Consider the following 24464-nt stretch of genomic DNA (forward strand, 5'->3'; position numbering starts at 1 on the left):
CACATATATACACATGCATAGATACATTTAATTTTCCTCTGTATTTCCTACAAAGGTTATCCAGTGGTTCAGAGATTACAGCACCTGGCAGTGATATAGGAGGAATTCAACTTCAGTGAGGTGGAAATGAATAAGTAATATTATGCCAGGAATTAGGAGCTGGACTCCTGATGTTTTTTAGATATTATTTATTTATTTATGAGAGAGGCAGAGACATAGGCAGAGGGAGAAGCAAGCTCCCTGTGGAGATCCTGATGTGGGACTGGATCCCAGGACCCTGGGATCATGACCCTTGCCAAAGGCAGATGCTCAACCACTGAGCCACCAGGTGCCCTCTCCTGATTTAATAAGGAAAGTCAGCCTTTATAAAAGTGGAAATCGGGTGTAAGGAGGAAATATGTACCATTTCTTTGGGAAATATGGAAATATGGAATCATGTTCTCTTTTACATTTCTTTCAAAATTCAAGGAAAAATATCATTGGAGGTGTTAGTGAATATAATATTCTTCATTATAGACCATAACCATAATAGATCATACATATTCCTTGTCTATTCCTAATTCCAAAAGCCTAATGCAAATAAGTGTTTATGTCTCTGATTATTAACTTTTCTTCACAGGGACAACCTGTCATCTCCTCATGACCAACCTTCTCAAGTAGCATACCCCACATTGGCTCAGTTTTCCTGTCTTAAAGCAAAACTCGAATATTGTTTCAAGATTTTACAGAAGTGATATTTTGGAGAAGTTTTGAGATTATGATGTTTACATATTTAAACAATGTGAGTGCTTTAAATTCATGTCTTAAATGCTTTGAGCTACAATAAGCCTTGACATCCTGTGTGTTACAGGCATGCATGCCTGTTTGTGTGTGTGTGTGTATGCTCAAGTGAGTGTGGATATTAAACAGTGCTGAAACTAAAAGCTGAAAGATTGAAAGCTCCATAATAGAGTATACAGTAAACACCTATCTGACAGAATTAAAGAAAATATGATCTGGAATCTATGTGAATATGCATCACTAAGAAAAACTAAGCTTCTGTTTTTGTTCTAATATCAATAAATCACTATCATTATATTTATTAAAATCTGTGCATTATTTTATGTACAGATTTGCTCATAAACAATAAAAAAACTAGAATATAACAGGATGTGATTTACCAGTATTTAAAAAAGCAATAGCAATCCTGCATATTTACTGAAAAATGTCCTAAATCTTAAAACTTTGTAAGGGTATATATTCAAGGATGTATATGTGTAGGAGGAAGCATTATTATTTTAAGGTATATAAATTTTATTAGATGATATTTTTGAATGATGGCTCTCAGAAGAATTATTTTGTTTTAAAATTTTATCAGAGAATTTTCAACACACACATTTTCTTAAAAGCACAAGAAAATAAGTGCTATTAAAATCCCTATTGTATTTCCACATGAAGGTAAAAAAAATAATAGCAATAAACTTCACATTTTAGAAGTTAGTGGCCTATAGACTTGCAGAGCCAAAGAGACCAATTAAGTAGATTTCACTCTCACTTCCCCTGCTTCTATCAGTTATGTTTCCAAGCAGTGATAGAGAAATTTTAAACTGTTAACATTTTACAGATCTCCAGGAAAGACTGTCTTCTCTAAGTTTGTGCCATGTGCTTATAATATCCAGGAGTGAGGAGAAGAAGCAATAGGTACTGGAAGGACTAAAGTAGCTGATTATTTTGCTAGGGCTGCCATAACAAGATACCAAAAACTGGGTGACTTAAACAACAGACATTATTTCGTCATAGTCTGGAGGTTGGAAGTCCACAATCAAGGTATTGGCAGAGTTATTTGTTCTGAGACCTCTGTCCTTGACCTACCGGTGGGCATCTATGTTCTCTCTTTCTTCACCTGGTCTTCCCCCTAGGTATGTCTGTGTCCTGTCGAAACCAGTTATATTGGAATAAGACCCATCCTAATGATCTCATTTGACCTTAATTACCTCCTTAGAGACTGTATGTCCTATTAAAGTCACATTCTGACATAGTGGAAGTTAGGGCTTCATCATATGAATTTGTGGGAGACACAATTCAACCTTTTTAGGGAAGAGCTGTCAGGTGCAACTTGGCCAAGAAACCTCACAGAACAGAAAGGCTTATGTAGATTTATGAGTGTTCTGTGGTTGTAAATAATTCCTGTGACTTCAAACATCTTTGGCAAAGCTCACAAAAACACAAAATGCTTGGTAGGATGATATTTCTTATTAGAGGTTAAAATAATTTTATATTTAAGTTGATATGCCACTTAAAATGAGCCAGCTTCTGAGTTTGCAGGAATAGTTGATGTTGGGGTTAAAACATGATTTTGGTAAAGAAACTGTGAGTTTCATGGTTTACTGACATAATGGTAGAAAGTCTGCCATTATGTTTTTGTTGTCATTAATTCTTTCTCTCTTTATTTACATTTTAGTCCCAATAATTTCATCCCTAAAAAATGGCTGTTAACTCTGTATACATTCTCCCTCAATATTAAAATAATAAAGTTAGTAGTAATTTTATCTTTAAAACTATATTACTAAAAAACCTATATTACTGTTTAAAATATTAAAAATACTTTCACAATATTTTAATCAGGACAATATGCATTTATTTAAGTATCATGTAATAAGGCTTATTATATAGCAGGTAGTATGCAGATACAGAAGAGTTATACTCCACATTCAAAATGAAGACTAGGGCAGCTCAGGTGACTCAGTGGTTTAGCGCTGCCTTCAGCCCCTGGCATGATCCTGGAGACCCGGGATTGAGTCCCATGTCGTGTTCCCTGCATGGAGCCTGCTTCTCCCTCTGCCTCTCTCTCTCTCTCTCTCTCTCCCTCTCTCTCTCTCTCTTTCTCTCTGTCTCTCATGAATAAATAAATTTTAAAAATCTTTTTAAAAAAAGGAGGGCTAAAACAAACTTATTATTTATCACCAATATTTTGATTATCAAATATTGGCTAATATGACCACATTTAGTGCATAGTTTGATAGGATAACTGAGTTAATAAAGTCACATGAAGTGAAATAAATTCCTGAAGAACTCCACTTCTTAACAGAAATATTAGTCATTCAGGAGTAGTCTGGAGACATTCACATTCACTATGTTGATATGTAGAGAGTAAAAAGAATTACTGGCTTTTGTGGATAACACTAGGGTCATACTGATGTCCTTCTGATAACTTGAATTCACTGAATTATGGCCCATTATTCATTTAATTCTTATTTCATATAGTATTATACCTTAATTGTAATGACTTGAGATAGGCATATATTTTAGTATATTATATGTAATTAAGGATGAAGATATTAATATTTATTAAGATAGCTACAAAATCTCGGTGATTTCTCAACTAATTATGCCATAGGCAAATTTGACTTCTGTATCAACGACTGCTGACTGCACCATGGGGTGATGAGAAGTTTGAGGGTATGAAAATGATAAGAGAGTATTTTCTACTCATTAAACTGCATGTTGTAAAACTGTTTTCCATGGTTCTCTCACATTGACTGCTGAAGGATAAAAGAATGTAAAATTTCACCAGATGAGTTATAAATTTTGCACTTGTTCATTTTAAATGGACATTAGAATGAATATAAGGTATTTTATCTTGTGTAGCTTAAAAATGCTAACTTTCCTTCATTCTTGGCAATGAAATGCAGAAGGAAGTGAATGCAATCAAGAGTAAATTTTTCCTAAGAATCACTATTAAATCTGAAATGGCTGGAATTTAATAAAGAAGCCATGAGACTATTTTGTGGATTGTATATAAAGAGAAATTCCTGTCATATTTAAAGAATACTGAATTATTTTTTAAAAAGAGATTTAAATAAAACAATTTAAAAACTTTAACTAGAATGACACTAAATTTATGACTATATTCACAGCACTGCAACTCGAGTTTCATTCACAGATTGTAAATTTAATACTATGATTAGAAACTTGGCTAAGGTGTATTTAATTTCACTGTTATACTAATTTATACTATTAGACACACACATGGCAGAAGTATCTATTTTTTAAAGCAGTATATACCCAAGGTGATTAGAGGTTTTAGAATTGTTATTGGAATTCCCTTCCCCTGAGGAATTGAAGAATAGTAAGGTACAACAACGTTGTTAGACTAGTTTGAACTTAAAAAAAAAAAAAAAGAATAGTTTGAAGTTGAAGAAATAATATCTGGACTGATCTACTCTTCTGAGTTGAACAACTAAAAAAAACAGACAAAATATGTGAAACTAAGATTTTTTTTTCCAATGTTGGATGATAAGCAGTGTAGAGTACAGTAATCCCTGAGATTAGGAGGTGAAACAAGGCAAGTCCTGTGAGTATCCCAATTTTCTTCCTAGAAAAAGTTTACAGGCCTTAGCTAATGGAGGGGAGACATAGATACCAAAATTCTTGCTGAATTGGGAAGACAGGGATCCTTTAAAAGGTAATCTACTGTTTAAAGCAAAATTAACAATATATTGTGGAGATTAAAAAATATGTAGGATTAGATGGGAGGATAAAAGTGGAACGAGCATAAGACATGTGGAGGGATGTTGTAATGTTTAAAATATACATGAAATGGTATAGTAATATTTGAAAGTGGAGCAGTCCCTTAGGACACTTCAGTGGTATTGCTAACTTAGCCAAAGCAGAGTTAAACTGGAATCATAAACAGTACTACAATTAATCTAAAAAACAGCAGGACTAGAAGAAAAATGGCAGAACAAAGAGATGGGGAACTATAAATCAAATAAAGTTTGATTTACTACTGAATAAATCAGATTAAAGATAAACTATCTAAGTCTGCATTGCCCTGTTTATAGCCAGTAGCCATTTGTAACTACAGAGCACTTGAACATTGCCTCATTCAAACAGAAATATGGTGTTAAGTATAAAATCTACATTGAATTTTGAAGATTTACTACTGGAAACAGAATGAGAATTACCTTGTTAATAATAAATTTAATATTGATTACATGTTTAAATGATAGTATTTGAGTATATTGGGTTAAATCAAATATATTATTAAGTTAATTTCACCTATTTTTACTTTTTTAAAATGTGATACTAAAATTTTTTGAAATTACATATGGAGCTTACATTAAATTCCCATTAGACAAAGCTAAGCTAAACACTCAAATTGAAAAGATCATATGTGTTAGACCTATACACTGAAGACTATAAACATTGTTGAAAGAAATTAAAGGAGATGTAATTAACAGAAAGAGATGTTGTGCTAATGGGTCAGAAGACTCAATAGAGCTAACCTCACAAATCTCCCAAATTGGATCTATAGATACAAGGTAATTCCTATGAATATCCTAGGAGATCATTTTGTAGAATTTGACAAATACATTCTACAGTATATATAAAAAGGACCAAAGCAGTTTGAAAAAATAATTTCGAATAAATAAATATTTGGATTACTATCTTTTACTGATTTCAAGTTCTGATAGAATTTTATACATTACAGTTTTGCTTCGTGTAACTATTTGTAAATGCTGAGGAAAAAAATGAAGGGTAGCAAACAGAATTGACATAGTTAAAGAATTAAGTAAACCAAGATAAGAAACAACACCTTTCAATTCTGAATTATTTTAGTTTATGGAAATACATCATGAAAGAATTAGTCTTTTAAAACTCAGCTGATTTTATTTTATGTTTAATAATATTATACATTGATACTTTATAAAAAGTGATCATTAAAAGTCACCCAAAATGTTACTCTTTTCTATTTGTTTTCCTACTACAGAGAAGTATATCACAGACATAAATAACTCTTATATTACATAGGTCTTTATTAAGGAGAAAATGTTTTTCTGTCTGAACATCCCTTGGTTACATATTCATTATTTGAGTGTAACAGAGAAAGGGAATTCTAGACTTCAGGAGAGCCATATGAATGGTTTTGTTGTAGATCTCATTCTCTTCCTGGAGAGCTACCTCTTGACATAAACAAGGCACTTAGAATTGTTTTTTAACTATGAGTGAGTGAATCAAGGCCTTCTTTTTATAAAATCACTATTAAATAGTCCACAAGAAACATTATGTCTCCAAAAAAAATATCAGAGATATCTTGTTAAAGGGAAAGTTAACAAAGGACAAGTTGCCTTAATACGTAGATCTCATTTTATTAAGCGATACTACAAAAAGTACCATTTTTCACCCATGTGTAACAATGTCCTTTGAAAGGTCACTTTTTAAATCCTCTCATCAAAAATTGAAGTCTGGGATCACCTGGGTGACTCATTTGGTTAAGCATCTGCCTTCTGCTCAGGTCATGATCCCAGGGACCTGGGATTAAGCATCTGGCTCCCTGCTCAGCAGGGAGTCTGCTTCTCTCTCCCTCCTTCCATTCTTTCTCTCTCTCCCAAATAAATAAAATTCTTAAAAATTGTTTTTTTAGAAAGAAGTCTGTTTCCTCATCCTTTGACTACAGACTTGCATTGGGTTTTCCTCTGGCCAACAGACGGACAAGGAAGGAATAGGATGCTAGTTGTAAGCTCTGGCAGCTGAGACCATACATGTTCCATGCTACCAGAACCCTGAAACCAGGCAGTTAACAAGCTGGGCTAGCCTGCTTCAGGTTAAGTGACCATGTGGAATAGACTGAGTCTTCCCAGCTATAGCATTCTGAGACAGTCAACTCCCAGTTGATTGACAACTGACCACTGACCCTCATAAATCCAGTCAAAATCAGTCTTATTCACTGATCAGCACGATTTCCAGTCTACACTAGGCTTATCACAGTTTATAAAGGGTTATTGCTTTACGTCACTGGGATTTGCAAAACCCAAAATACTAAGAATGATAATACCAAGAGTGATAGTCACAAAGAAATATATCTTGAACGAACACAATAAACCTAAATCTAATTAGTCCCAATTATATTCTGGTTTCAAAGTGGTATCTCCTTAGAATGAACACCAATTCAAACACCAAAACAATTAAAAGCAAGCAAATGTTTAATATATGTTTTGAGCAATGTAAGGGGGGAGGTTAGTACATTATTAATATTTAGTACAGCATTTTAAGTACCATAGAAATTAATCAAAATTTATTTTCTTTCTCAATACTTTTCACTTCTTCCTTTTCCCACATTTTGCTTCTCATATATCCACAATGTCTTTCAAAAAAAAGAAGTCTAAAAAGCTGACTAAAATTTTTGAACAACAAATATGTACTGTTGCCAATCAGCTACCCTTGAACAGAAAACAACTCCATTTCTTAGGTCCTCAAGAAAAGTTCACAAAAGCCGTACCATATCTTTTTGAAATATGTATTTAAATAATCCTTCCTTTTATAAAGAGACAAGGAAATGGGCACAGGGATTATTTTATATTGGAACTGTTGGTGAGTTTTAGTGTTGCTACTGATATTACTGATTGCTTTAGATTTAAAAAAATGAGACTTGAAAAATCTTATAAAACAATAAAAGTTTTCTTAATATCCTTTGCCAAAATAATTTCCTGGGACTTCTTTTTTTTTAACACACATATATTTTTGAACATTTCTATTTAAGATACATTTTTTGTGTGGCCATAACTGCTCACAATTGTGAAATATGTCAGATTTTACTTTAACTGACACTGGGGAGTTGTTATTAACTTTTCCAGTGGTTAACAAGTTTAACCTAATATATCCTTAATGCTGAGTGCAAAGATTTGGAGGATGATTATGAAAGTAAACACACACACATGCATACACATAAAGCTTCAATTTACCAACTGTATTAAAAATGCAAGCTATTCAATTTACAGATTGTCTTGGTTCATAAACACTGAGATGAAATCAGGAATCATTTCAAAAAAATCATTAATTTTATGAACTGCTGTGCTTACAAATAGTTCATGAACTTTAGGAATACACTTTTAGGTTCAAAAACGTGGCTTTTTGCAAAATATATTGATAAAAGATGCATTTTAAAAAAGGAGAGATGAGAATGCTGGAAAGGACTAATACCAGAGCCATGTAAGAACCAGCTAGGGGATCCCTGGGTGGCGCAGAGGTTTAGCGCCTGCCTTTGGCCCAGGGTGCGATCCTGGAGACCCGGGATCGAATCCCACGTCGGGCTCCCGGTGCATGGAGCCTGTGTCTCTGCCTCTCTCTCTCTCTGTGTGACTATCATAAATAAAATAAAATAAAAAAAAGAACCAGCTAGAATATTTCTGAGAAAAACTCACATCTAAGAAGATAGGAAATTTTTCTAACATTTTTGTCTTATTGAAAATGTCCTGTTGCAATTATTGGCTCATGTCCTTTCAATGACGTGTTTTCCTTGTCACAACAGTGAAAGGAAAACAAACTTATCTAAAGTATTTGTGACTATTATGCTCAAAGTATCAATAATTTCATTAAAAATTTCAATTTTATCTTTCTGAAATATCTTTAATACTGGATTCTTATCTCTATGTAACATATAATGAAATGAACACATGTGTAATTGAGGATACAAGAATGAAAATAGATTTGATCTATATGTTAGGTTAAAAAACCTTATTTACATAAATTTATAAATAATAATTTTACAAAAATTTCCTCTGCTAAAGTTTTGAAATACTTTTTGGAATACCATTAAAGAAGAGCATTGTCTTTCTGCCCCTGGACGCTGCCGAGTAAGCATCATTAAGGTCTCCCCTCCCACTGCCGTCAGGTCTAAGTCAGAGTCTTCCAAAGAGCCTGAGCTCAACAAAGGTTTGAGCTTTGAAACAACCGATGAGAGTCTGAGGAGCCATTTTTGAGCACTGGGGGATGCTTACGGACTGTGTAGTAATGAGAGACCCCAACACCAAGCACTCCAGAGGCTTTGGGTTCCTCAGGTGCCACCGTGGAGGAGGTGGACGCAGCCATGAACTCAAGGCCACACAAGGTGGATGGAAGAGTGGTGGAACCAAAGAGGGCTGTCTCCCGAGAAGATTCTCAAAGACCTGGTGCTCACTTAACTGTGAAAAGGATTTTTGTTGGTGGCATTAAAGAAGACACTGAAGAACAACATCTAAGAGATTATTTTGAACAGTATGGGAAAATTGAAGCGATGGAGATCATGACTGACCAAGGCAGTGGCAAAAAGAGAGGTTTTGCTTTTGTGACCTTTGACGACCATGACTCTGTAGACAAGATTGTCATTCAAAAATCCCATACTGTGAATGGCCACAACTGTGAAGTAAGGAAAGCCCTATCGAAGCAAGAGATGGCTAGTGCTTGTCCAGCCAAAGAGGCCGAAGTGGTTCTGGAAACTTTGGTGGTGGTCATGGAGGTGGTTTTGGTGGGAATGACAACTTTGGTCATGGAGGGAACTCCAGTGGTTGAGGTGGCTTTGGTGGCAATCGAGGTGGTGGTGGATACAGTGGCAGTGGCGATGGCTATAACGGATTTGATAATTATGGAAGCAACTTTGGAGGTGGTGGTAACTATAATGATTTTGGCAATTATAACAATCAATCCTCAAATTTTGGACCCATGAACGGAGGAAATTTTGGAGGCAGAAGCTCTGGCCCCTATGGTGGTGGAGGCCAATATTTTGCCAAACCACGAAACCAAGGTGGCAAGGTGGTTCCAGCAGCAGCAGCTATGCAGTGGCAGAAGGTTTTAATTACTGCCAGGAAACAAAGCTTAGCAGGAGAGGAGAGCCAGAGAAGTGACAGGAAGCTACAGGTTACAACAGATTTGTGAACTCAGCCAAGCACAGTGGTGGCAGGGCCTAGCTGCTACAAAGAAGACATGTTTTAGACAATACTCATGTGTATGGGCAAAAAACTCGAGGACTGTATTTGTGACTAATTGTTTAACAGGTTATTTTAGTTCCTGTTTTGCGGAAAGTGTAAAGCATTCCAACAAAGGGTTTTAATGTAGTTTTTTTTTTTTTTTTGCACCCATGCTGTTGATTGTTAAATGTAATAGTCATCATGACACTGAATAAATGTGTCTTTTTAAAGATGTGCTGTGTAAAGTTAGTCTACTCTGAAGCCATCTTGGTAAACTACCCCAAAAGTGTGAAGTTAGAATTCCTTCAGGGTGGTGCCAGGTTTCATTCGAAATTTATTTGCAACCGGCGTGGGCACAGAAGCCATGTCTCCACAAACCTTGGTGTGGTTGAACTGACAGTTAATGTGTTGTGATCTGGAGTTCACCGTTAAAAGGGTCACCCAAGCAAACTCCTGGAGTTTATTTGGTTATTATGATTGTTGGTACATCCTATGCAATATATATGAATTGAATTATGGTATCAGATAAAATTATAGATGGGATTAAAGCTTGTGTATTGTCCATTATCATGTGTAATCAATAAACGATTTAATATTCTCTTAAAAAAAATAAAGAGGATTGTATGCTCTGACAAAATCAGTTCTGAAGATATAAGTAATAATTATAATAAAAACAGTAATAGCTAAAATATTGTAGCTTACTACATTCCCTTTATTTATATTAAATGTTTTAGTTGTCATGGCAGGATAAAAAGGTAAGTACTGAATTATCCCCATTTTCAGATAGGGAGATGTAGACACAACTAGGAATCAAGAAACAAAGAAAAAAAAACTATATTAAACATAATAATCTTACCCTTAGGTTAATGCTTCTGTTTCAGGTGTAGCACATTGTTTTTCTTCCTCTAATGATTCTTTAACCTCCCTGATCCTCTGTTTATCAACCATAAAATGGAAATAGGAAAACAGCCTACCATATGGGCTTACTGTAAAAATGGAATGAAGTATCAAATTGGTCAGCACAATATTTTAACATTTAAAAAAATAAAAGTTCTTTCTGTTCATTGACCACCCTTGGGGAAAGAGCAGTATCTTATTATGTAGTGTATCCAGAAGTTAAAGAGGAGCTGTGAAGGTGGTGAGGAGCCTGCATGGGAATAAGAGGAACCCTTGAGGCTGAGGCAGGTTCAAAGTGGACAATTCAAGGACAGTGGATAAACCAACTTCTTTCCCCAGATTGGTTTTAAAAGAATGGAGTGAGTTCACACACCTGGAGTCAGTGTTACAGGGTATAGTGTCAGTCAGTATCCATCATTCCATTCAGCATTTGTTTAAAAAGTTGAAATTAAAGGTTAATTTTATACCAGGCAGTGGGACAAATACTAGGGGTAGAGAGAAAGATACAGGATTAAGGCCCCAATTTAACAGAGCACATATGCTACTGGGAAACTAAACTAAAAAGGTAACTTTTACTATCATGTATGATATGTATCCTTTGATCAAAGAGCATTAGATGAAATTCTCCAATAAGAGTATAGAAATCAAATCATTGATATTGGCTGAGTTAGAACAAAGAAAGCTGCGTGAGATGGGTTTTGGTAAATGAGCTGAGAATTACTAGATGAAAGATGGAAGGAAGGGCATTACAACCAGAGGGAACAAAGTATACAAAGGGACTGACCACCAGAGCACACATTTTGCATAAAGAAATTAAATGAGATTGGCATGGTTGAGAGAGATGATGAAGCACAGTGAGTATCAACATGCGATGATGAAGAGACTAGGGAGGAATAATTTGCGAATCATCTGGAATTCCAGAGCAAGGAGCCCAAACTTGAGTCCAAATATTATGGACAAAATGTAAAGATTTTAGTGGAGAGCCATATTCACTTTAGAAAGAGGATCAGTTTAGGAGAAATGGGCTATGCATTAGAGGTCCAAAGGGACTGTGTCTGAGAAACACAGTGGATACCCAATAAAACGCATTCAAGGGAATAAGCATACAAGGTAAAATCATCTTGTCCAGAATGCTATTCTTCCTCATTTCCCTTCCATGTGAAGGAAAAATGCAATAATACCAGTGGCTAGCACACAAGTAACCAGTAAGTGTTTGTAAAGATATTCCACTGTAGGTTTCCTTGCTTCTTTGACATATTTTCGTTGGGTAGTCATCCATGTCTGATGATCTGTCCTTTTTGAATTATCCTTGCTTATTTTTCAACTCCTTTAGACAATTGTCAGATAATTAAGTTTTCCCCCTCTTTTCACTTATTTCACCAATAATAATTTAAAAAATCTTTCTTTCTTTTCTAAAAGCATGTACCTTAACCTTCAGTACCCCTTGAATTTCTTCATCTTATGAGACCTATAAAAAAATCCTGTTCTTTAAGCCTGTTTAAATCCACTTTCTGGAAGCAGAGCTGTAGTATTGCCTAACCCCCACCCCCATTCTGCTTTTGAATTTTCAGCTCTATTAGTTCCTGGTAAGTTTTGTACCGATTACATCATGCGGTTCTCCTGGGTGCACAAGAATCAAATAAAGAAGCTCAGCCACCCATGTCAATTCCTGTGCTTTTTACAACAGAGAATCTTTCCTAATTAGCAGTTGTCGAGTTGGTTCAATTCCCTTGTCACCACCATGTTCTGTACCTTGACTACCAAAAAGCTGTTCCTAGATGAGTGTCCGATTACTTCCTTTAACTCTTGCTATATAATAAATAATTAATAGTTTCCTTTAATCTGATCAGTATTGTCAATTGATGTCTAATTATTTATATGCTTTTTAATTTTTTTTTTACCTGAAGGCTGATATATAGCAAACCAGGCTTTAGTTTATGTGTTTTTGAATATATACTTTCTAAGAGTAAGTAGGTAATATTTTTGAAAGAAAAATGTTCTGCGCTTTTCCTGCCTTCCCTACCTCCCCTATATAATCACATATTTATTGTCTCTCTGGCTAGCCAGAGATAAATATTGCATTGGAAGTACATTTTATGCCAGAAAGGCTCTGTTGTGAGCAAGGATGCTGTTTACCACTTCAAATTTCACACTTTGGAAAAGGTCACTGTTCAGAGTGATCCAGGACCAACACTTTTTGTTTGTGATGAATCAAGAGCATAAATAAGCATGGCCAGGCAGCCAGCTCCTCTGGTTTATACTCTTTCAGGTCCTTCCTGGTGTGTGTGTTCAGTTGAGAATTGATGGACACTTGTATGTCTCTGTGACTAAGGCATTGTTGTTGGGGAGAGGACCATCCAGAGCCAGAGTGAGAATATGGCATTGAGATAACATGATTTATAATAAGTATAGAAATTTCTTCTTTGTCCCAATTTCTGACATAAAGCTCCCCAAACCCTTGGCATTTCCTAAATGATAAGAACAATAAAGGTGTCTTTTATTATGTTAAGGAGGTGAGTTTTAGAAAGCACCTAGGTAACCTAAGGATGGACACTGGTTGCCAGTGGAGCCAGCCTTATGATTAAAGGGTTGAAGGTTTTAGGCTTACCCCCTCATGCTGGAGGTTAAGTCAATTGCAATGGCCAGTGATTTGATCAATCATGCCTCTCTACTTGCAACCGTCATAAAAACCCAAAATGACTAGGTTCAGAGAGCTTTCAGGTTGGTAAATGGGTAGAAATTTGGGGAAAATGTTGCACTTGGAGAAGACAGAGGACATGGAAGCTCTGTGCCTCTTCCCTATACCTTGCCCCACGTATCTCTCTCATCTGAGTGTACCTGAATTATATTCTTTTATACTAAATTGGTGATCTAGTAAGTAAAATGTTTCCCTGAGTTCTGTGAGCTGGTCTAGCAAGTTAATTGAACCAAAGGAGGGAGTCTTTGGAACCTCCAGTCTATAGCCAGTTGGTCAAAAGCACAGGTGACAACCCAGACTTGGGATTGTTATTTGAAGTGTGGAGGGGAGGGTGGCGGGGATGGGGGGTGTCAGTTCTGTGGGACTGAGCCCTTAACCTGTGGAATCTAATGCTTCTTCCAAATCCATAGTGCCAGAATTAGGTTGAATTGTGGAACACCCAGTACTAGAGATTTAGGTCTGTGGGAGTTTCCGTATCCTCACATTGACACTGTTCAACTTTATCAGAGTCCTGTGTCCCCCAAAACTGCAACAGTCAAGAAATTCCCCAACCTTTCTGTGTTCTTGAAATGGCTAACTGCAAAGAATCATTCTTCCCATTATGACTTAGATAAGCCCCACTGGTAAACCCCTGCTTTACCTATGACAAGGCTGGAAGAAAAGTCTCCAAATTCTCATTTGTCTCCTGCATGCTGAGGTGAACTGTTCATACCCACTGAACAATCTGGACAAAATGCCTGCTAACTTGACCAAATGTTGCTCAGGCTTCTCCTTCCTTCCCCAGGCCTCTGAGCCTTTACCCTCCTCTGATCATTGTGCTAATGAACAAAAGCTCTTTTATAGCCTCTCCTGGGAACTAACTGCCTGACCTCAGGGGAACATCTGTCCCTCCTCATGCACTGTCCTGTCGCATTGCCACCCATCCTTGTTCCCCACACTTGGTTATTCCTAGCTTTGTTTACTCCTTTCTGCAAAAAAAAAAAAAAAAAAAAGCCTTTTTCTGGTGCCATTGGATACACTTGCAAATCTCCTGGTAGATTTGCCATATGGCAATAATCCCCCAGCCCTATTACAAGAGTTTCCCTGTCCCATCACAATAACCTTTCTCCCTTTACTTCAATATACATATTTTTTAATAAGTTCATCCTCACTGAACTCTGGATTTGTTTTTATTTGACAGCATACACCCAAGGAATAGCCTAGGGTATAAGGTGAGAGGCCTCCCGAAAGCCTCAAAGTCATATAAACCTTTTCTTCATATCTCTCATGCCAACTGTGAGAGCAGCAAGCAGAAGATGGAGAACCCTTAAAACTGAATTATCTTGGAGATGCTGACTGTAACCTCAACATCCTGTTTAAATGGATCAGACTAAGTTTTTAATTGATTTTTGCTAAACTTGTATTCCCCATTATTCTTTCTATACCCAGAAGATTGTTCTGAGAATAGTGCAAAGAAAAGAGACATTTTAGGGAATTAAGTAAAATACATATTTTCTGCATATCAGACTTTATGAGTAAGTTTGTGAACTGGCTACATGTATAAATCTTTTTGAAAACTAGTTTTTTTTTTTTTTTTCTTCTCTGCTTCTATTTCTTATTTTGCAACTCTTTTCCTGGAAACTTCAAGGTAACATTTTATGTATTTTACTTACTATATTGATTTGTTTTTAAACATTTTATTTTGATGAGTTTAAATGTCTTCTGCGGAGACAGTTGCTTATCACCAGAAAAATGGGAAACAATCATGCCCCTTGTGAAAATAATTTTGTTCATTTAAGGAAGAAGAGATAAAGTAGCATAGTACATGCTACTGTATTTAGCACCTTTCTCTTAAGATCTTGTACTCTACTCTTAATATAATCCCGCCATATCACTTTTATATATGTGATTTATTTTTGTGTATCAAATTAATTTTTTTGGTCTAGTTTCTTTTAGCAATGAGGCTGCTATATACCTCCATCCTAAAATTATTTCTAACTCTAAATATTTTTACACAAATAAGAATCTGGGAAATTTTTAAGTTCTCTAATTGGAAGATTTTTAGGACCATATGTTACATTCCCTAGAATTTCCTAGAAATCCTAGAATGCCATTTTCCAAAAACATAAAAAAAAGCGTAAGCTGATTGTATAATATATTCACAGCACTATTTACTCAACTAAGTTCTTTCAAAACCCTTGTAAATTGTCCTTGGTCTACAGAAGCACTATTCATGATTATTTATGATTATTATTTATAAAATGAAATTCAATGACAATGCTAAACAACCTACTTCACAGTAGGTTAAACTCTACAGAGAGAATATGTATTTAAAAAACCAATCCTGACAGGCATACATTATACAGGTACAGGTGTCAGGCAAGAGATAATTCATGCTGATAATTATTTTAAAAGAGCAGGAAATAGAATATTATTGTTACAAAAATTTGTCAGAAGAATCTTGACTTTTAATAGATTACATAGAAATATGAAATGACTGAGGATAGAACATTTAAAATCTTCAGAGGCAGAAGAAACTAAGTGGGTGGTCAAAGAAAAGTCAGAGTCCGATTGTTGAGGCTGGAAGAAGTCCTGTTGAGACAAGGACATATTGTAGACAAAGTCTTTCCTCGGGAAGCACTTGAAAATGTGTATGTGGGGTATAAAAACGACCATGAAGAGTCAAAGAGAATGATAGTAGAAGATATGTTCTCAACAGCAAGATGAAATAGGGAATATCTGTACAAAGTAGAATGTATACAATGTATATGCCCACTAAACTGCAGATTTCCCTCTGTCAGATGTGGCTACATTTGTCAATTAATTTGAGGCAATAGAAAGTTTGAAACAAAACAAAACAAAAACCTCTTCCACCTGCAGCCCACTCTTACTGAGGGGATGTATAAAATTACCACAGAGCCCAAACAGTACATCTCGAGCTCTGATCTTTTCTGAAGATGATATCTCTTTTCTACTTATTAATCTTTCTTAGAAATATTCACCTGGAGAGGAAAAATGCTTTTTCTTCTATCACAAAAGAAACAAGCCTTTGAAATCCCATCTTTGTTCTTCACAACGTGGACTTGTATAACTTACAAAGAATTCTCTCTGAAGTCCATAAACAAAAGAATGTCTTGCTGTACACAAGTTATCTGTTTAAGAGAGCTTTCTTCTCCTCCTCTGTCCTGATTTGAAGTGTTTCAACATGCGGCAAAACTAAGATCTAATCATTGCAACAATTGACTGAGGATTCCCACTGAGATTTTAGGAAAGGAAACAAGCAACATGCAATGTTACCCTGATAGGCCCCAAACACACTTTGGAAATTGTTTAAAGATTATTTGCTTATACTTTTTCTTTAAAAATACCAAAGAAATCAGGCTTTCAAGGGATGATATGGAGCATTGTCAGAGCTAATTTGTTTATAAGTATTTGTAGACAAAATATTTTTAAATGATGTAGAACATGCATATTATTCCAGATAGTTGAATTGCACTAAATGAACTAGCAACACCGATAAAAAGTGTCTCTGTATGAAAGTTTTGCGCTTTTTCTTTTCCTAATAGTGGAAACTAATTTTGACTTGTGAGAAAGATATACTTTTACTGTTATCATAGGGTAAAATTCCAGCATGCCCTAATTTTAAGTATATTGTCCTTGACTTGAGAATTTAACTATGTGGCTCTTGGGAGATACCCTTCAATCATAAATACTTCTTCCTTTGCCTGCCATTCTTAATCAGAATCACTAATGTCCTAGGAAAATCAATCTCTCTCTCTTTCAACAAAGTGCGGGGAAAATAATCTTCCAGAAATAAATGGAGTCTTCAGAAGATGTGAACACAAAGTGTTAAATGAGGAAATAACCCATTCTAAGATGTTACCTGCATTTTGGACCACTACTGTAGAACCACAGCAGGATAGGGAAGTAGTAAGGGAGATGCTGTGTTGATTATGGCAGCATAAGTTCTGTTCCCAATACCTTCTGTTATTTTGGGGGAATAACTGCATGCAGAGTAGAACATTCATTGGGGAGGAGTTTGAGACATCCAGGTTTTAGATATGCATTAAAAGCCACATTGCTGTGTGGCTGGGTGACTCAGCTTGGTAAATATCTGCTTTCAGCTCAGGTCATTATCTCAGGGTCCTGGGATGGACCCCCCCAAGTTAGGATTCCTGCTTCCTTGGAAGTCTACTTTTCCCTCTCCCTCTCTCTCCTGCTCATGCTCTCTCTCTTCTTCTCTCTCTCATGCACACACATGCATTCTCTCTCTCCCAAATAAGTAAAATCTTTTTTTATTTTTTATTTATTTTTTAAAAGATTTATTTATTTACTTATTTATGATAGACAAAGAGAGAGAGAGAGAGAGAGAGAGGCAGAGACACAGGCAGAGGGAGAAGCAGGCTCCATGCAGGGAGCCCAACGTGGGACTCGATCCTGGGACTCCAGGATCGCACCCTGGGCCAAAGGCAGGTGCTAAACCGCTGAGCCACCCAGGGATCCCCTGAGCCACCCAGGGATCTTTTAAAAGGCACATTACCTTGCTTTTTCCTCTCTAGAATATAGTTTTTCACTTTTGTAAAATGAAGAATTGGATTAGATGATATGACCGTTTTGTTTTTATCTCTGTAGCTCTGTCGTTTAATAGAGAAATTAGGAAACAGTGTAGATGAATGAGGATAGAGTAACAAGAATTCCTCACAAGAAGTCTAGGCTCCAGATAAATGTATAAATACTTAATGAACATAGGAAATTTTCTATGAATATGTTGCATAATATAACACATAAGATTAACCATTACACACTTGGTCTTCTTTATTTTAATCCCACCCAATTCCATGATTACTACTGGCCTAAAATCTGTTTTAAAAATTCTTAATGTGACCTATTGTGACTTTATAAACTCTTTACTTTTCACAATGGTTACAGGAGAGAATATTTCAGCTTATTTTCTCAATAGAGTTGGGAAATTATATACTTCACTAAAGTAAAAATTAAAAAAAAGATATGATGCATTAAGTGTTTCAAAAGAGCCCTGATGAAAATATAAAGTTCTGTAAGATGCATATTTAAAGATTTACTTATAAATGGTGCTTTCCATATTCTTGGTTTTTGGTAGACAAATTCTTAAATGTATTTAATAATATCCCACCATCACTTTTTTAGATAGTTTAAGATTTCTTTTAAATCAGTTCAACATAAAAGTTAAATGAAAAATAAATTTCAATGTGTTTTTAAAAAGGGTAATATGGAATTGTCAAAGAGTAAGAATTCCTATCCCCTTCAAAGGTCCCTCTAGCTTGACTAAAAATCAAATTGACATGACAGGGGAAATAGAAAATCACATTTAATTGTATACATATGGGGAATCCAAACAGACATGGAAATTCCAAAGACAGACAAAATGAGGTATATATGTCATTCTAAACTATGGAGAAAGAAGGTAAGGGACCTAAGACTTCAAAGGGAAGGAATGTAATTCACAGGAAGATGAGAAAGAGTAAATGACTTTCTACCATACCTGTCCATATCATAATATGGTTATTTTTGGTGATAGCTCTCCTCCCGGAGAAGGTTCTCTAAATTCTTTTTAGGCAGTTGAGGATGGAGGTGAATAGCTAGAGCTTTCTCTGAATCTATTGAGTTATGGTTAGTTTTTAACTCAAAATAATCTTCATGCTAAACTGACCCATGTCAGGGACCAGTGTCCTGTCCTTGGCCACTACAGAGTCAATACAATGAATTATGAGTAAAGGAGCGGCATTTTGGGAATGGCAGAGTGAGTAATGCAGTGAACCCTTCCCCCAATAAAATCACCTTTTAACTAGAGAAAATTATAAAAGAACAGTAACAGCAGCAAAATACCAATCATTTAAAGTCTCTGGAAATTGTCTGAAAGGCATAAAGCAAATGGGAAAAAAATCTATTAAATCTTAATAAAAAATAGCAGAAGGCTGTGACATTTGAGCCAAGACTTACTGTGTTTCCCTACTTCCAGCCCAATGTATAGAAACTTCTCTTGGTGCTCCACCTGCAGAAGGTACAGCCATAAAGACGGGACTCTTCACTCCAGCTCCTTTTGAGGGCTATGGGTTCACCTCAGGAGAGGTAGGTAGCTGGCATTACTCATCATCTATTAGTCCTATTATGTAGAGCTCCATTCAAAACAGACATAGCTGAGAAGATTGAGGCTGGTTAACCCTACTCAGGTTCCATTTGTAGCATGCAAACTCCACTCCAGATACGATAGACCAAAACTACTGGGCACAATTGCCTCATCTCCAGTTTGCTTATAGGGCAGAGTTTCCATGCAGGGAGGGGCAAGCCAAGAAGCCCAGGGACTACCAAGTACCTCCAGTGCCAGCTTATAGAGCACATAGGTTATTCTAAGAGAAGCGGGCCTTTGGGTTACCTCCAGCTTCTGTGCAGACCTGCAAAGATTCTGATTAGGGGAAGAGGCAGGCCATAATGACTTAGAGCTCTGCAGCTCTGCCTGAAGAGACTGATTTTAATTGGAAGAGATCTCAAAGAACTCCACGTCTAACGTTGTTGCCAAAAACCATGAGGACCTTAAAGGGAAGCAATTAAGAACACAGTGATAGCATGATACTAGTAGCATCGAGGGACATGGCAGAGAAACCAGAAATTTAACATAGAGAACCAGGAGAAAAGGTAGCTTTGAAGAGCTCTCTTTGTAGTAACAGTCAACCATGAGTTCAGGAATATTGTGTATGTTACGTGGCACCCGCTTGGAACAATCAGAACTGGTTTGAAAACATTCCCAAACCACAGAAAAATTCATCAATAAAAGTCAGAATCCTCACTGGCAGAAAGACCTTAAGTATAATTCTGCCAAAACATTGGCTGAACGATAAGCTACTCAGACTCGGAGGCACATCTTAGGGAAGACAGGCTTAAAAATAAAATCACACACATTACTGCCAGAATTAAGACTCTCTGCATGCCTTAAGCTGTGCCCTCTTAGGAATAGTCAGAGAGGAAAAACCTAAACTATTAGTTGCTAGATGAGCATGGGACAAAATCATAAACTCCTTAAACTGTGATAGGACCCTCTATGCCAGGCATATATCTTACAGTAAAAACAGCAAAGGATACAAGTCTAACTGACTAAGGATATTTAAGCACAATCTTTGATCAAAAAAGTGGCTTAACTGACCTAGGGGTAACAACTAGTTACGGAAAGACCAAAAGACCAAAAAATAAAATAAAGAACAAAAATTAACAAGAGCCTTTATAGGCTGCACACTAAGAGCAAAGACTCCACAGACAGAGTTCAGCCGAGTTACTAAAAAAACACATGACCGAGGAAACACTAACAACCAAATATCATCCCCCCACAAGTGGACAGCTTTTAATAAAAAACTGAGACAAAGAAATAAAAAAGCATGACTCATAAATAGAAAGAAGAAAAATATATTGGGCATAAAAAGTGCTTTTGAAGAAGCCCCAGTGTTGGACAAGTTGGACAAAGAATTCAAAGCAGCCACTATAAAGGCGTTCACAGAACTAAAGGTAAATATACCTAAAGATTACTTCGTGAAAGAATACCAGGAAAGTGGTATTGTAAATAAGAATCAAATTAAAATCTGGAGTTGAAAATTACACTAGAATAAAAACATGCTAGACGGGCTCAACAGTAAATTTCAGCTGGCAGGAAAAAGAATTTCCAACATTGAGATACATTAATAAAGATTATATAATATGACAAGGAAGAACAAAGAATGAAAATGAACAGAGCCTCAGAGAAATATGAAACACCATTAAGCACAGCAACACATGAAGAATGAAAATACCAGGTTTGGACAGTAAAGGTCATGAAAAACATTCAAAGACACGATAGCTGAAAAATTTCTGAAATCTGAAAAAATATCAATCTACAAATCCAAAGATCTCAATGTACTTCAAGTATGATTAATTCAAAGAGTTCTACACATCATAGTCGAATTATTGAAAATGAAAGAGAAAATCTTGAGAGCAAGAAGAGAAAATGACTTACCACAAGGAAACCCTGGAATGATTGATTGATAAGAAGGAGTGACTCCATAGGCAGTGGAATGGCATTCAAAGTGCTAAAGAAGAGATAAAAAAGCATCTATACCAAAAATCTTAATAACTAGCAAGACTATCTTTCAAAAAGGTGAAATAAAAATATTCCTATATAAATAACAACTTAAAGCCTCTGTTTCTAGCAGACTTTCCTTTTTTTCTTGACATATTTAGAAAACAACTGCATTAAAAATGTATATTATTGTATTGTTGTATATTGTTGTATAACATTTCAAAACATAATTTATTTGACAGAGTACAGAAGGGGCAAGTGACAAGTTCTTATAGAAAAGGAATGACATTAGGTGAGAACTCAAATGCATACAAAGAAATGGAAAATAAAGGTAAATAAAAATACTAGTATAATAAATGCTATAAATATATAGTGTTCTTTTTTCTTCTCCTTCTTTAAGATACATATGATTATATAAAATGGAAGTTAAACACCACATTCCACAATAACCAATGACTCGAATAATGTTATAAGGAAAATTGCAATTTTAGATAAATAAAACTAACCCACAACATACCAAATCTGTGAGTTTCAGCTGAAAAATGTCAAGAGAGAAACCTACAGCTGCTAACACTTTCCTAAAAAACGAAGATAGATGTCAAATCAATAGGCAAATATTTCACTTTAATAGGAAATCAGAAGAAGAGACCAAACTAAAAGCAAGCAAGAAGAGAATAATAAACATCATGGAAATAAGTCAAATACAGAAGAGAAAAATAATAGTGAAATTCAATGAAATCAAAAGTCATTTTTGGAAAAGATCAGCACATTCAATAAAACTTTATATATGATGACCAGGAAAGAAAAAGACTCAAATTACTTAAATCAGTGATGGAAAGTGGCATATAACCATAGACCTTATAGAAATGGAAGATTGTAAGAATATTATGGGCAACTACATGGCAGGAAGTGAGATAACTTAGACGACATTAACAAAGTCCTAGAATAACACAAACTATTAAACTTATTCCAGAAGAATTCTAAAAATTATGAATAGACCTAAAAATAAAATGATTGAATTAGTAATTTTTAAATTTCTCACAAAGAAAAGCTTGCATCCAGATGGTTTCCCTAGTATTTTCCACCTAGTATTTATAGAATAATTAATACAAATCCTTCATAAATGTGCCAAAAATATAAGGTGAAACACTTCCTAACATATTCTTTTGAGGCCAATCTTATCCTGAAACCAATACTTGACAAGGACATCAGAAGATCAATATTCCTTATGAGATAAAAATCCTCAACAAAGTATAAGTTAAATCCAGAAAAAAATATAAAAAAGATTATACAATTTGAACAAATGAGATTTATCCTTGGAATACAAGGTTGGTTTAACATTTAAAAATCAATTGATGTGATATATGATATTAATAGAATAAAGGACAGTAATCTCAATAGAATCAGAAAAATCAATTTACAAATCCCATGATTTTCATAATAAAATCACTGAACATTTTAGGAATAATAAGGAACTTTGATAAAGTCATTTATGAAATTCCACAGTTAAATAATCTTTATTGGTTAAAATTTGAATGATTTCCCTTTAAGAACATGAATGAGACATATCTACCCCTATGATTATAAGTGACATGATCTTGCATATACAAATTTTTAAAGGATTCATTTAAAAAATATTAGAACTAACATGAGTTTGGCAAGTTTTTAGGATACAAGAGCAATCTACAAAATTTAATTGTATTTCCATATAGCTGTACTGAGCAATCTAGAAATGAAATTAAACAATTTTATTGTAAAAATAAGATGATGTGAATTAATCGAAGGGCATCCAATATTTGTGGATCAGGAGACTTAATAGTCTTAATATGGCAGTATTTTCTAAAACGATCTACAGGGGCACCTGGGTAGCTCAGTTGGTTAAGCATCCAACTCTTGGTTTCAGTTCGGGTCATGATGCCATGGGTAGTGTGATTGAGCCTCACATCAGGCTCCCAGTTCAGCAGGGAGCCTGCTTGAAGATTCTCTCCCCCTGCCCCTCCCCTCATTCGAGTGCTCTCTCATGCTCTGTCTCTCACTCTCTGGCTATCTCGTAAATAAATAAATAAATAAATAAATAAATAAATAAATAAATAAATAAATAAATATTTAACTAAAACCTCTGCAAAATCCAAAAGTGATCTACATATTCGACACAGTTCCAGTTAAAATCTAAGCTAGATTTGTGTGTATGTTTGTGTGTGTGTGTGTACAAATTGACAGGCTGAACCTAGAATGCATATGAAAATGCAGAAGACTCAAACAATCTTGAAAGAAAAAGAACAAATTTGGAGGATTTTTTAACTTCATAGCTACAGTAATCAAGACAGTGTATACTGGCATGTTAATAAATGTATAAATACTCAAGGAAATAAAACATGTCCCCCTCAAAACCCAAAACTTGTATACAAAAGATCATGAAAGCATGATTAATAATAATCAAAAAGTGGCAAATAAATACCCATCATCTACTGATGAATGGATAAGCAAATATTGATGATAGATAGATAATTATTAAATATTGTTAAAAAGGAATTAACTACTATTACATGCTACAACATGGATAAAACTTGAGAACTTTATAAGGAAAAGAAGCCACTCACAAAAGACCATATATTATATGAATCCATTTATATAAATGTCCAGAATAGCCAAGTCTATAGACAGAATACAGAATTGTTGTCTAGGATTGTATAGGGGGTACAGAGGGAAAAGGAGCACTTACTAATAGATCTAAGATTTTTTGTTGAATTGATTTAATGTTCTAAATTTAAATTGTGGTCAAGGTTACACACCTCTTTAAACATATTAAAAACCATTGTATTGTATACTATAGGGGGTGAATTTTATGACATGTGAACTACATCTCAGTAAGGATGTTTAAAACTTATGATTAAGAAAAGTAATTTGAAGTGAATAACTCAAGAAAAAACATGTACTACATATAAAAATAGGATATCTTGAGGCACCTAGGTGGCTCTGTCAGCTGAGCGTCCAACTTTTGATTTCAGCTCAGATCATGATTTCAGGAACATGAGATGGGGCCTGCATTGGGCTCCATGCTGAGCATGAAGCCTACTTAAGATTCTCTCTCACCCTTCCCTCTGCC

General features: G+C 35.3%; 1 long non-coding RNA gene across 15 annotated transcripts in view; it reads left to right on the forward strand.

Annotated features, from left to right (window-relative positions):
* LOC112661817 (uncharacterized) overlaps positions 1-24464 on the forward strand; it is a 268322-nt gene that overhangs the window by 137733 nt on the left and 106125 nt on the right. For 13 of the 15 annotated variants that reach the window (XR_007407603.1, XR_007407613.1, XR_007407609.1 and 10 more), the window contains 3 exons: positions 620-781; positions 19277-19386; positions 21601-21689. This is a non-coding gene — a long non-coding RNA (uncharacterized LOC112661817). The remainder of the gene's footprint in view (positions 1-619; positions 782-19276; positions 19387-21600; positions 21690-24464) is intronic. The other 2 variants (XR_007407605.1, XR_007407614.1) reach the window with 2 other exon arrangements.

The sequence above is a fragment of the Canis lupus genome, chromosome 31 (assembly GCF_003254725.2).
Source record: "Canis lupus dingo isolate Sandy chromosome 31, ASM325472v2, whole genome shotgun sequence".
Classification (NCBI taxonomy): Eukaryota; Metazoa; Chordata; class Mammalia; order Carnivora; family Canidae; genus Canis; species Canis lupus.